The following is a 13636-nucleotide window of genomic DNA, read 5'->3' as shown; positions in this document are numbered from 1 at the left end:
TGAAAAAACGGATGGCTATACAAAGCACCCAGAAATTCTTATTGATTTGATCTAGAGCAGGGCTCAGAAATCCGTACTTGTAAAAAGTGTTCCAGGTGATTCTGATATGCAGCTTGATTTGGGACCGTGAGCATCAGAGCTTCTCCATCTTGAATGTACATAGGACTCATGTTGGGATCCTGTTAAATGCAGGTTCTGCCTCAGAAGGACTGGGGAGGGGCCTGAGATTCTGCATTTCTAACAAGCTCCCAGGTGACGCTGGTGCTGCTGGTTTGGGCACCATGCTTTGAGTAGCAAGAGCCTAGGTCATATTGGACAGCATTCCCAGCTCTGACATCTTAAGATTCTAGCTTCTAGAGGGTTCTCTTAGCCTCCTCCTGCTTGCTCCTTTCTCTCTGCTCAACTCTTTGTTTTGACTCATCCTCTCTCTCCAGGCCCCACTATGCTCATGAACACATTTAAGTTTGGCGAGGCTGGACTCTCGACATTTTTCAAGATGTGGCTTCCCGATTTCCTAACAAGCCCCAGCTCTTAGCGTGTTCCTCCTCAGCACGCCAACATTTGACATGTCTCGGTCCAGACACCAGTTGCTGTCACCGTGTTGGTGTGTGGTTATTGGGTTGGCAGGACATACCTAGAAGGTGGAGGTGGGTGGGGAGTTCTTCCGATGGAGCAGTTTCAGTCCAGCCTTTGGGTGACACTGGCAGGTGGAGGGGTCGCAGGGACACGCCCCACCCCAGACGTAGGAACAGGGGGACTTATGCTCTTCTTTAGCCCTGGGGGAATGGCCTCTTTCTGGTTTCCTGCTGACTCCTCTTTCCCTCTCTGCTGTCCTGGACTCCATGGAGACTCCTTCTCCACATCCTTTGGGGACTCCATGACAGCTGGTGGCAGGGGAATGCCAGGGATGACTCACTCTTTGGCGCCAGGGAAGCTGGAAGAGTTTGGCTGAGTGGGTCCCCAGGCTCTGTGTGGGGAAGACAATCATGCTGCTTGTTTAGAGGAGTCCCTTTGGCTCACTTTCCTCCATCCATTCTTCGGGATTCAATATTTTTATTATGCTTTATGATCTTCTACACAAACACAAACTCTTCTTGTGGTTCTCCTGACATTTCACATTATTCCTCTTGCCTGGAATGTCCAGCCCCTTTCTTGTCTCTCTGGAAAACTCTTCCTTTTTTGTTACAGAAGCAGTTCAAATATCACCTTCTGCAGGAAGCCTTCCTGCCTGTGGGCTGGAGCCGTTCTTTCCCTCCGTGCATCTGGGAGATGCATATACAAGAACACGAATCCAAGTCAGACAAGGAAACAAATGATTGTGTTTAATGCTGCGCCAGACTGGAAGCAACCTGAGGCCAGGACCGGGCATGAAGTCATCACTCAGGAAATAAGATCAGAACTCTTGGGGGTGGACCCAGGTTCTGGTGATTGAGAACCACTCCTTAAGAGATGGGAAGGGGGCTGAGCCTGAAGGTGGGGCTGAGCCTGAAGGTAGGCCTGAGTAGCTCAGCCTGTGGAGAGTAGATGGCTATGGGGTGGGAGCAACCTGGAATCTCCTTGTTTCTAGGGTGTGTCTTAGAGCTAACCTGGCATTCATGTTAGCAGAGTGTTCATTAGTTCACATAACTAATATGCATTGCACTTTACTATGTTCTCAGCTTAAGTTTAAAGTCTTAATGATGAACCAAATAGCCATAGTCCCTTTTTTCCCTGGAGCTTGCAAGGAGTTAAGAGTCAGAACTAACGAAATCAAAACACAGGGGAAAGTGTTTCAGGTGGGAGTGATGGCACGTGAAGAGGCCTGGAGGTGGGAATGCAAATGGCATGTTTGAAGAATTGGAAGAAGGTCAGTGGGCTTGAGCCCAGAGAATGATGGAGAGAGAGTTGGGACTGAGCCTAGAGCTGTAGTAGAGGCCAAATTGGTGGAGCTTTTCAGGCCATGCTAAATATTTGGTTTTTTGTTTGTTTTTGTTTTTTATCCTAAAAGCAATGACCTTACCATGGATCAACATGCTATGCTGCTGAGAACACCAAGTCCTATCACTCCTGGGAAAGGCATTATCTACTGGAATTTATAATGGGACATCCTACCAGGATGGGTGAGTTACTTTCACCCCTGGGTGAGGGGAAACTACTCAGTTTCCACTGGGATCCCATTGTCCTACTGCAAACTGGCCCTGTGGAAACATGCTATACCTGGAAAGGAACATGCACCATTTAAAGAAGGGAGAAGTTGGGGGTCCTTACGTGGTATATCCCTCCCCAGTCATCGCCTCATGCCTGACAGTGCTGTCTCCCCCTGCTAACATGTATGGTACACACAACTAGGTCAGATTCCTAAAGCTGCTGCCACATTAACATCTAAGGATCAGGTCACAAGTGTAATCCTTATAGAAAGGGAAAGACTTCCCATACAAGTTCCTACTAAAAATATGTCTTTTTGGCCTTAGACTTGTGCGGCTCTTGCAGTGTCTGGTCATGAGATGGGCACCTGATGGAAATACCTTTCTACAGTGGGCCCATTTGTATGCCCAGCAAAGGAGTCAATCCAACTGTTGGGTATGTGGGCAGCTGCCCCTCTCTAGCTCGTCAGGATGGCCATGGTGGGTATCACCACTCTAGGAAGGGGATTGGAAGGCCCTAAAGCACTCCACTGAGAAAGAATAAGGTAGGACTAGTATTTTTTTTTTTAATGTATTTATTTATTTATTTATTTTTGGCTGTGTTGGGTCTTCGTTGCTGTGCGCGGGCTTTCTCTAGTTGCAGCGAGCGGGGGCTACTCTTTCGTTGCGGTGCGCAGGCTTCTTATTGCAGTGGCTTCTCTTGTTGCGGAGTACGGGCTCTAGGCATGTGGGCTTCAGTAGTTGAGGCACACGGGCTTATTTGCTCCGCGGCATGTGGGATCTTCCCGGACCAGGGCTCGAACCCGTGTCCCCTGCCTTGGCGGGTGGATTCTTAACCACTGCGCCACCAGGGGAGCCCAGGACTAGTATTCTTAATCCTTCTGATATTACCAATACTGATCCAGAAACCTGGCCTGTGGCACACACTATCAAAACACTGGGCATGGATGTTCCTTTTCTGTCAATCAAACTATACAGACAGCCCATCAGCTACGGACTAGAGGGGTCCTAAAAACACCAGCATGGGTGGCTATGCTCAGATTTGGGAGGGGTTCATGTGGCTTATCCCGGGTTATGAACATTTGAGCACCTTACACTCCTGTGCTGGGAACAGGAAAGTCCCTCTAAACAGAACCAACCAAATTGCACCAGAACCGTGTAGTCATTCTGTCACATTAAAGGACAGTGATTTGTTTGGCACTGACTGGTTATACCACCCAGGTGTTTGTTTATTGGGTGACCCCCAATGGGACCCAGTGGTTGTGTGGCACAAATCTTTGACTGTGGCTTCCATTTGGGTGATTGGGCTGCTGCACCCTGGGTTTTACCTGGACACAAGGGAGAATTTGCCACATGGAAAAAAAATTGCCAACCTCCCTCTTCTCAGGGCCAGATAGACATTTTTTTTTTTTCAGATGGACAAGTTTTGTTTTCAGTTGGTACAATCATTTGGCCACCATCTTCGTTTCCTCCATTGGCCTGGAGGACATTATAACACACATAGAAGCCCTTACTAAATTCACCCAACAAGCCTTAATTGATAGCTGGCAAAACCTGTCTCTACTGAACACTGAATGTCTCTAATGAGAAAAGCTGTTGTCTAAAATAGGATGGCCTGGACATTATTACTGCCTTGCAAGGAGACAGCTGTGGCATTATTCAAACATCGTGTGTGTGTTCATACCTGATGAGTGTACTAATGTATCATTTTATTAAATCACATGAGGGCACAAGTGACTGCCCTGAGTGATCTGACCCCCCAGCCTCGGGAACTTAATAAATCAGTGAATCAGTGGTTCGGATCATGGGGCTTTTGGTGGAAAAATTTGTTACTTATTTTGGGAATCATTATCCTAAACTGTGTTTTCTCTTGCATGTGCCTATACTGTTGCTGTGATATCTGCCTCCAAAGCAGCCAAATAGCCACCAAACGAGCCACCTCCATGCCAGTGAAACCCCTTGCTGAACCCTTGCAAATGGTTCAAGGTATTTTGCTAATGCTCAAAAAACCCGAACTCTGCGATGGCTTTCAGGGAAAGGTTTTTAAAGACAGGGTGAGGGAGAGGTGTTGCGGGGTGTGTGATCAGCTCGTGGACATTCTTCTGACTGGTTGGTGGTGAGGTAATCGGGAGTCAACATCATCAACCTTCTGGTTCCAACCCGTCTGGGGTCTACGTGCTTGTGGGCAGCATGCAGTTAACTTCTTCCACCTGGTGGCGGTTTCAGTATCTGCAAAACAGCTCAAAGGACGTGGCTCAGAATGTTATCTATAGCCCTTGAGGAGGAACTAAAGGTCCTTGACTTTGTTTAATGGCTAAATTATTATTATTTTGTCTGGCTTGACTGTTTTATTTCTGCATTTTCTCACTTCTCTGATGAAATTTGTTCTTTGGAACTCGAGGAAGGCCTAGGAGGCTAAAGTTTTTCTACAAACAAGAGGTAAGCAGCGGACGTGGCAGGGCGGGGATCTGCCCCAGGAAGTCCTGTTCAGTTACATTGGGGGAGGTCACGGAGAAGACTTGGCTTCTGATTAACCTGTGAGTTGGACCTGGCTGATGGGAGGCACCTCACCCCTTCCTCTGTCCTTGAAATATACACTCTGCCCACGGGATGGAGCTGAGGGGTGCCCACGTGGGAGTCATTTTCAAGAGAACATTGGGAGAACAGTGTGTTGTTGAGACCATCTGAATGGCATGGGTGTCTGAACCCACTGAAGGCCTCTGTATAAGCTTTTAAGATCCTGACTGGCGGGGGGTGGAGATCTACTTGTGACCACCAGGACAAACCTTACAAGTAATTCCCCCTGCTTATTCAGGAGATTCCTGCCCCTCTCCTCTGTGGCAGCTGAACTATGCTTTCTATAAGCAGGGGTTGGTTTGTGTGTGGGCGACCTTCCTATTCCCCTTTATCTTTCACAGTCATCTTCCCTAATATATTTTTTCTGCTATCTAATTATGTTTTGGTATTTGTTTATCGTAGACCCTGAACTGATGCTATAGTTAACAGAAAATGTTAAACATGTATTTTCAGATTGTTTCTGTTCTTTGGTTATTATGAGTAATGCTACTATGAACATTCATGTACAGGCTTTTGTGTGGACATATGTTTTCTTAGTTGTACACCTAGGAATGGAATTGTTGGGTCATATGGTAACTCTGTGTTTAAGTTTTTGAGAAACTGCCAGCATTTTCCAAAGTGGCTGCATTATTTTACAATCTTACTACCAATGCAGAAGGGTTCACCCTTCTCTCATGCCTTGCCAACATTTTGATATTGTCCATTAAAAACAAGATTTAACCATCCTAGTGGAAGTGAAGTGGTATCTCATTGTGGTTTTGATTTGCACTTCTCTGATAAGTAATGATGTTGAATATTTTTCATGCGCTAATTGGCCATTTGTATCATTTATTTGGAGAAGTGTCTATTTAAATCCTTTGTGCATTTTAAAATTGGGTTATTAGTCTTCTTATTGTTGAATTGTAAGAGTCCTTTATATATTCTTATACAAATATCTTATCAGTATGTGATTTGCATATATTTTCTACCTTTCAGTGGGTTGTCTATTCATTCTCCTGATGGTATCTTTTGAAGTACAAAACCTGGTGATTTTGATAAAGTTCCATTTATCCATTTATTTTTCTATTACTGCTTATGCTTTTGGTGTCATACCTAAGAAACCATTGCCTAATCTAAGGTCACAAAGATTCATTCCCACACTTTCTTCTAAACATTTTGTAGTTTTAGCTTTTACATTGAGTTAATTTTTGTATGTGTGAGGTAAAGGTTCACCTTCATTCTTTTGCATTTGGTTGTCCAGTTGGCCCAGCACTATTTGTTGAAAACACTATTCTTTCCCCATTGAATTGTACTGGCAGCCTTATTGAAAATAACTTGCCCATAAATGTGAAGGTTTATTTGTAGACCCTCAATTGTATTCCTTTGATCTATATGTCTAACCTTATGCTATAATGGCATTGTCCTTTTCTTAATTGAAGTATAGTTGCTGTATAATATTATATGTTACAGGTGTACACTATAGTGATACACAATTTTTAAAGGTTATACTCCGTTTATAGTTATAAAATATTAGGGCTTCCCTGGTGGCGCAGTGGTTGAGAATCTGCCTGCTAATACAGGGGACACGGGTTCGAGCCCTGGTCTGGGAAGATCCCACATGCCGCAGAGCAGCTGGGCCCGTGAGCCACAATTACTGAGCCTGCGTGTCTGGAGCCTGTGCTCCGCAACAAGAGAGGCCGCGATAGTGAGAGGCCCGCGCACAGCGATGAAGAGTGGCCCCCGCTTGCTACAACTAGAGAAAGCCCTCGCACAGAAACGAAGACCCAATATAGCCATAAATTAAAAATAAATAAATAAATAAAAATTAAAAAAAAAAAAGGATTTATAAAATATTAGCTATATTCCCCATGTTGTACAATATATCCTTGTAGCTTATTCTATACCTAATAATGTGTACCTCTTGATCCCCTACCCTTATCTTGCCCCTCCCCCCCTTCCCTCTCCCCACTGGTAACCACTAATTTGTTCTTTATATCTGTGAGTCTGCTTCTTTCTTTCTTTTATTTATTTATTTTGGCTGCATTGGGTCTTCGTTGCTGCACTCAGGCTTTCTCTAGTTGAAGTGAGCGGGGGCTGTTCTTTGTTGTGGTGCCCGGGCTTCTCATTGCGGTGACTTCTCTTGTTGTGGAGCGTGGGGTCTAGGCAAGTGGGCTTCAGTAGTTGTGGCACGCGGGCTTATTTGCTCAACGGCATGTGGGATCTTCCTGGACCAGGGATCGAACCCATGTTCCCTGCATTGACAGGCGGATTCTTAACCAGTGTGCCACCAGGGAAGTCCCTGCTTCTTTTTGTTATATTTACTAGTTTGTTGTATTTTTTAGATTCCACATATAAGTGATATCATACGATATTTGTCTTTCTCTGTCTGACTTATTTCACTTAGCATAAGGCCCTCGAAGTCCATCCATGTTGCTGCAAATGGCAAAATTTCATTCTTTTTAATGGCTGAGTAGTAGTCCATCGTGTGTGTGTGTGTGTGTGTATACCACATCTTTATCCATTCATCTGTTGATGGACACTTAGGTTGCTTCCATATCTTGGCAATTGTAAATAATGCTGCTATGAACATTAGGGTGCATGTATCTTTTCAACTTAGTGGTTTTGGGTTTTTTGTATATATACCCAGAAGTGGAATTGCTGGGTCATATGGTAGTTCTATTTTTAGTTTTTTGAGAAACCTCCATACTGTTTTCCATAGTGGCTGCACCAATTTACATTCCCACCAACGGTGTAGGAGGGTTCCCTTTTCTCCATGGCCTCACCAACATTTGTTATTTGTGTTCTTTTTGATGATAGCCATTCTGACTATCAGGTGTGAAGTGATATCTCATTGTGATTTTGATTTGTATTCCCTGATGATTAGTGATGTTAAGCATCTTTTCATATGAAGTACAGCATTGTCTTAATTACTGCAGTTTTGTTGCAAGTTTTTATTTATTTATTTATTTATTTTTGGCTGCATCAGGTCTTAGTTGCAGCACGTGGGATCTTCGTTGAGGCATGCAGGATCTTTCATTGCAGCGCGCGGGCTCTTCGTTGTGGTGTGTGGGCTTCTCTGTAGTTGTGGCGTGTGGGTTTTACTCTTCTCTAGTTGTGGGGGGCAGGCTCCAGGGCATGTGGGCTCTGTAGTTGTGGCACACGGGTTCCAGAGCTTGTTGTAAGTTTAGAAATCAGGAAGTGTGAGTCTTCTGACTTTGCTCTTCTTTTTCAAGAATATATTGGTTATTCTGGTTCCCTTGCATTTCCATGTGAATTTTAGGATCAGCTTATCATTTTCTGCAAAAAATATAGCTGAAATTTTGATAGGGATTGCACTGAATTCAAACAGTTTATTATTTCTAATAGGTTTTTTTTTGGTTGATATTTTAGGAATTCAAAAGTATACAGCATCTGTCATTTGCAAGTAGAGGTAGTTTTACTTCTTTCTTTACAGTCTGGTTGTCTTCTATTTCCTTTTCTTACTTAATCGTGCTGGCTGGAACCTCTAGTACAATGCTGAATAGAAGTGGCAAGAGTATCCATCTTTGTGTCATTCTTGATCTTAGAAGGGCAGGAATAGGAAGACTAGGTAAAGGGATAGTGACACTCACAAGAAAAACAGATAATGTCCAGGTGATTAGAGTGGACTGGTGTGAGAGGATACTTTTTGCAGATGACATAAGACTTACCCTGGGTGGGCCTGGAGTAGAGGAACGTGCCTCACAGGGAAAAATAATACTAAAAGGAAAGGCCCTGAGGGAAAATGTGTATGGTATATATGAGTGAGTGAGGGCTCAGACATAGTCAGCATCCTATTTTTTTAATAATTATGGGACAGGAAATGGAGAGGAAACTCTTGGAGAGGGTGAGAGATGTGAGGGAGAGAGCCACTTCAATGTTTAATATCATTCTAAAGTAATAGATTATTTCAGTAAAAAAATACACTGCATACTAAAAGCCACTGAATTATAGACTTCAAAAATGAATTTTAGGGCTTCCCTGGTGGCGCGGTGGTTGGGAATCTGCCTGCCAGTGCAGGGGACACGGGTTCGAGCCCTGGTCTGGGAGGATCCCACATGCCGCGGAGCGGCTAGGCCCGTGAGCCACAATTGCTGAGCCTGCGCGTCTGGAGCCTGTGCTCCGCGGCAGGAGAGGCCGCGATAGTGAGAGGCCTGCGCGCCGCGATGAAGAGTGGTCCCCGCTTGCCGCAACTAGAGGGAGCCCTCGCACAGAAACGAAGACCCAACACAGCCATAAATAATTAAAAAAAAAAAAAAAAAAAAAAAAAAATGAATTTTATGGTATATGAACTATATCTCAATAATACTGTTATTAAAAAATAACATATACTGAAATGGAAAATAACCAATTTATTATTCCCATGAACTCTACATAGAGAAGAATTTTCCAATGATAACAGTGGCTGAAGAGTCACAAGGAGGAATTTTTTTTTTTTTTTTTTTTTTTTTTGTGCCATGCCTCAGGGCTTGTGGGATCTTAGTTCCCTGACCAGGGATTGAACCCGAGCCCTCAGCAGTGAAAGTGCTGAGTCCTAACCACTGGGCCGCCAGGGAAGTCCCAGGAATTTTTTTTTATTGGTTTCATATATGTAAATTGAAAACCTATTTATGTCAAAAAAATCAAGAAGAAAACTGAAGGACGAAAATGTGATTGAGGAAAGTTTGCACTGTGAGTAAGCAAATGTAAAGTTTAAATGTTTAATATGAAAAGGACTTACAGAAAGAGAAAAATAAATACCGTATGCTAACACATATATATGGAATAAAAAAAAAAAAAAGGTTCTGAAGAACCTAGGGGCAGGACGGGAATGAAGACACAGAGGTAGAGAATGGACTTGAGGACATGTGGAGGGGGAAGGGTAAGCTGGGACAAAGTGAGAGAGTGGCATGGACATATACACACTACCAAATATAAAATAGATAGCTAGTGGGAAGCAGCCGCATAGCACAGGGAGATCAGCTCGGTGCTTTGTGACCACCTAGAGGGGTGGGATAGGGAGGGTGGGAGGGAGGGAGACGCAAGAGGGAAGAGATATGGGGATATATGTATATGTATAGCTGATTCACTTTGTTATAAAGCAGAAACTAACACATCATTGTAAAGCGATTATACTCCAATAAAGATGTTAAAAAAAAAATGTATGTGTTCATTGATTTCCCAGCTCTTGAAGAGGTCAGAATACTATCATATATTTTGATGGTTTTTGATATAATAATGTAAAATAGCTAGTCACTGCACGTATTTTAAGCATATTTTAATTGTCTAAAAGCCATTTAAATTTCCTTTATTGTAGATTATCTGCTTATATCCTTTGCCCTTGTTTTATTAGATTGTAAATCTTGTACTCAGTACTTTATATATTAAAATATGCCTTTTGTTTGCCATATGCATTGCAAATATTTTCCTCAGTTTATTTTTTCTCATTTATTAAAGGTATATGTTTTTTGCCATATGGGAACATTAAATTTTTATGTAATGAACATGAAGTTTATTTTAAAATTTGTTTCTGAATTCTTCTTTGTGCTTATAAATTTTTCTCTATCATTCGGGTGCTTATATATGCACCAAAACTTATTTAAGATGACTTATGTTTTATTTTAATGCTGTTATGATTTCACATTTTTTTATATGTTAATCTTTTATCTCTTCAAAATTGATTTTGGTTTCAGGAGTGAGGTTGAGATTTAAATGTATTTATTGAGTTATGAAAACACCATTCCTTGTATAATTCATCTTTTCCTAATTGATTTGAAGTACACCTTGATTATATGCTGAATTCTCACATTCATTTGTGACTATATTTAGAATTTCTATTTTTTGCCTTCTTGTGTCTCTCTATTCATTACCCAGTAACAAACTCTTAACTAATAAACGTGGTATTTTTGTTTTTGGCTGTTCACAACATTTCAGTTCCCTCTCTTTCCAGGCACATAGAAGGATTGTACTTGTCCATCCCTTTGAAATTAGATGTGGCCATGAGACTTACTTTGGCAATGAAGTTAAAGTGGAAATTACGTGTTTCGCTTATAGGTGGGAGTTTAAGATCTAGGATGCAATTTGCCAAACTCCTTCTTTCCTGTCCTTGTAACAAGCAACACTCTGCATGGAGGCATTGTCAGCCTGTACTTCCAATCAAGGCTGATGCAAAGCAGACTCCCTCTATCAACCTTCAGGGAATTTACAGAGTGACTGGAAAACAAACTCTATAGTTTTAATTCATTGCTACTTTGGGTCTGTTTGTTAATGCAGAATGATCTAGTCTCTTTCTTTGTTTTTTAACATCTTTATTGGAGTATAATTGCTTTACAATGGTGTGTTAGTTGCTGCTGTATAACAAAGTGAATTAGCTATACATATACATATATCCCCATATCTCCTACTTCTTGACTCTCCCTCCCACCCTCCCTATCCCACCCCTCTATGTGGTCACAAAGCACAAAGCTGATCTTTACTGATGTAGAATTTGTGTCTAGAATGGGAGTAGTACACATAAGCAAAACCTAAAAAGTAAGGTTTAGGGGCAGGGTAGGGGATGTAGGGAAGTTGTTATTGGAGACTGGAAATATGTCAATACAGATTATGGTGAAATATTTGGTAAAACTTTTGCCATTGACAACTTGAGAAGCAGATCATATTACTAATGAACTTGGAGCTCTAGAGGAAAAACTCAGGCATCTGAATGTTACTAGCATATGTTGGTGGATATCGGCTGCTTTTGAAAAAGTATTATAAGAAAGAGTTGAAGTCAGAAAAGATTTGGCCAATTTGTTAATAGGTCTGGAAAGGGATAGAAGTAATGGATGAATTCAGAGGCTTGATAGGGGTGGATGAGACAAATGCTTTCAACATCAAACAGTGAAACATATAACTAAGAAAGTCTTGGTGAAACAAAGGCCAATTAACATTCACATATGTTGGAAAGTTAAATTACAGGTGTACCAATTATTGAACCCTCTGAATTGATTAAGGTGTCATGGAGTAAAAATTCTGTGAGGTATCTGATAAATTCCTACAATGCACTAGATGGCTCAAAGGAAATAGACTAAGAATAGATTCTCCCAGGCCCTGAACCAAGATGGCGGAGTAGAAGGACGTGCTCTCATTCCCTCTTGTGAGAACACCAGAATCACAACTAGCTACTGGACAATCATCGACAGGAAGACACTGAAACTCACCAAAAAAGATACCCCGCATCCAAAGACAAAGGAGAAGCCACAATGAGATGGTAGGAGGGGTGCAATCACACTAAAATCAAATCCCATAACTGCTGGGTGGGTGACTCACAGACTGGAGAACACTTATACCACAGAAGTCCACCCACTGGAGTGAAGGTTCTGAGCTCCACGTCAGGCTTCCCAACCTGGGGGTCCGGCAATGGGAGGAGGAATTCCTAGAGAATCAGACTTTGAAGGCTAGTGGGATTTGATTGCAGGACTTCCACAGGACTGGGGGAAACAGAGACCCCACTCTTGGAGGGCACACACAAAGTAGTGTGCATATTGGGACCCAGGGGAAGGAGCAGTGACCCCAGGGGAGACTGAACCAGACCTACCTGCTAGTGTTGGAGGGTCTCCTGCAGAGGTGGGGGGGGGGTGGCTGTGGCATACGGTGGGGACAAGGACACTGCCAGCAGAAGTTCTGGAAAGTACTCCTTGGCATGAGCCCTCCCAGAGTCCGCAATTAGCCTCACCAAAGAGCTCATCTAGGCTCCAGTGTTGGGTTGCCTCAGGCTAAACAACCAGCAGGGAGGGAACCCAGCCCTACCCATCAGCACTCAACCGGATTAAAGTTTTACTGAGCTCTGCCCACCAGAGCAACAGTCAGCTCTACCTACCACCAGTCCCACCCATCAGGAAACTTGCACAAGCCTCTTAGATAGCCTCATCCACCAGAGGGCAGACAGCAGGAGCAAGAAGAACTACAATCCTGCAGCCTGTGGAACAAAAACCACATTGACAGAAAGATAGACAAGATGAAAAGGCAGAGGGCTATGTACCAGATGAAGGAACAAGATAAAACCCCAGAAAAACAACTAAATTAAGTGGAGATAGGCAACTTTCCAGAAAAGGAATTCAGAATAATGATAGTGAAGGTGATCCAGGACCTCGGAAAAAGAATAGAGGCAAAGATCGAGAAGATTCAAGAAATGTTTAACAAAGACCTAGAAGAATTAAAGAACAAACAAACAGAGATGAACAATACAATAACTGAAATGAAAACTACACTAGAAGGAATCAATAACAGAATAACTGAGGCAGAAGAACGGATAAGTGACCTGGAAGACAGAATGGTGGAATTCACTGCTGTGGAACAGAATAAAGAAAAAAGAATGAAAAGAAATGAAGACAGCTTAAGAGACCTCTGGGACAACATTAAACACAACAACATTCGCATTATAGGGGCCCCAGAAGGAGAAGAGAGAGAGAAAGGACCCAAGAAAATATTTGAAGAGATTATAGTCGAAAACTTCCATAACGTGGGAAAGGAAATAGCCACCCAAGTCCAGGAAGTGCAGAGAGTCCCATACAGGATAAACCCAAGGAGAAACATGCCGAGACACATAGTAATCAAATTGGCAAAAATTAAAGACAAAGAAAAATTATTGAAAGCAGCAAGGGAAAAACGACAAATAACATACAAGGGAAGTCCCATAAGGTTAACAGCTGATTTCTCAGCAGAAACTCTACAAGCCAGAAAGGAGTGACATGATATACTTAAAGTGATGAAAGGGAAGAACTACAACCAAGATTACTCTACCCGGCAAGGATCTCATTCAGATTCGATGGAGAAATCAAAAGCATTACAGACAAGCAAAAGCCAAGAGAATTCAGCACCACCAAACCAGCTCTACAACAAATGCTAAAGGAACTTCTCTAAGTGTGAAACACAAGACAAGAAAAGGACCTACAGGGCTTTCCTGGTGGCACAGCGGTTGA

The sequence above is a fragment of the Balaenoptera acutorostrata genome, chromosome 6 (genome assembly GCF_949987535.1).
Source record: "Balaenoptera acutorostrata chromosome 6, mBalAcu1.1, whole genome shotgun sequence".
In the NCBI taxonomy this organism is placed as follows: Eukaryota; Metazoa; Chordata; class Mammalia; order Artiodactyla; family Balaenopteridae; genus Balaenoptera; species Balaenoptera acutorostrata.
This window is presented reverse-complemented; position numbering follows the sequence as displayed.